The sequence below is a fragment of the Mastomys coucha genome, unplaced genomic scaffold (assembly GCF_008632895.1).
Source record: "Mastomys coucha isolate ucsf_1 unplaced genomic scaffold, UCSF_Mcou_1 pScaffold20, whole genome shotgun sequence".
Lineage (NCBI taxonomy): Eukaryota > Metazoa > Chordata > Mammalia > Rodentia > Muridae > Mastomys > Mastomys coucha.
The window spans coordinates 53,009,886-53,011,499 of NW_022196903.1; positions in this window are offsets into that span (position 1 = coordinate 53,009,886).

A 1,614-nucleotide genomic window follows, 5' to 3' on the forward strand; every position below is an offset into this window, starting at 1 on the left:
GAAGGACAAGCCAGCCTAAATATAGCTATCTCCTGAGAGGCTCTGACAGTACCTCACTAATACAGATGCAGAGGCTCACAGCCATTCAATGAACTGAGTATAGGGTCCCCAATGAAGGAGTTAGAGAAAGGACCAAAGGAGCTGAAGGGTTTGCAGCCCCTTAGGACGAACAACAATATGAACTAACTAGTACCCTCAGAGCTCCCAGGGACTCAACCACCAACTAAGGACTGTACTTGGTGGGTCTGATTGTTCTAGCAGCATGTGTATAGTAGAGGATTTCAAAGTCGATCATCAATGGGAGGAGAGGTCCTTGGCCCTGTGAAGATTCTGTGCCTCAGTGTAGGGAAATGACAGGGCCAACAAGTGGGAGAGGGTAGGGTGGCAAGCAGGGTGAGGGGGAAACAACAGGGGATTGTTCTTGTTGTTTTTGTCTGTTTGTTTGTTTGTTTTTTGGAGGGGAAACTGGGAAAGGAGAAAACATATGACATGTAAATAAAGAAAATATCTAATAAAAAAAGAAAAAAGAAAATTCTTTGTTTAGCTATGTACCCCATTTTTAATAGGGTTATTTGATTCCTTGGAGTTTAATTTCTTGAGTTCTTTGTATATATTGAATATTGGCCCTCTATCAGATGTAGGGTTGGTAAAGATCTTTTCTCAACCTGTAGGTTGCCCTTTAGTCCCATTGACAGTGGCCTTTGCCTTACATAAGCTTTGCAATTTTATGAGGTCCCATTTGTCTATTGTTGATCTTAGAGCATAAGCTATTGGTTCAGGAAAATTTCCCCTGTGCCCATGTGCTCGAGTCTCTTCTCCACTTTCTGTTCTATTAGTTTCAATGTATCTGGTTTTAAATGGAAGTCCTTGATCCACTTGGACTTGAGCTTTGTCCAAGGAGATAAGAATAGATCAATTTGCATTCTTCTACATGCTGATCTCCATTTGAAACAGCACCATTTGTTGAAAATGCTGTTTTTTTTCCCACTGGATGGTTTTAGATCCTTTGTCAAAGATCAAATGAGCATAGGTGTGAGGGTTCATTTCTGGGTCTTCAGTTCTATTCCATTGATCTACCTGCCTGTCTCTATACCAATAACATGCAGTTTTTATCATTATTGCTTTGTATTAAAGCTTGAAGTCAGGGATGGTGATTCCCTCAGAAGTTCTTTATTGTTCAGAATAGTCTTCACTCTCCTGTTTTTTTTTTTGTTTTTGATTTTGTTTTTTGTTATTCCAGATGAATTTGAAAATTGCTCCTTCTAACTCTATGAAGAATTGAGTTGGAATTTATATGGGGAGTGCATTTAATCTGTAGATTACTGATCTTCTCTCCAGTAAGTTCCTAAGCCGGGAATAGCCAGCCGGAGGCACAGGCCCCACAAGTCACAGGGAAGCCACAGGGCAGCAGGGACAGGATCCTCTCAGCTTCCAAGTGACAGAGGTGGATCAGCGACCTTAGCTGCCCCTTCCTTGCAAGTGGAGGGCCTGCCTCCAGGGACCGCCTTGACCAGGAGTCTCCGGTGAGAGCCACCATCTTCTCTCTGGTGAGTTCCTAAGACCAGAGCAGCCAGCTGGGAGGCACAGGCCCCACGAATCTCAGGGGTCTTGCAG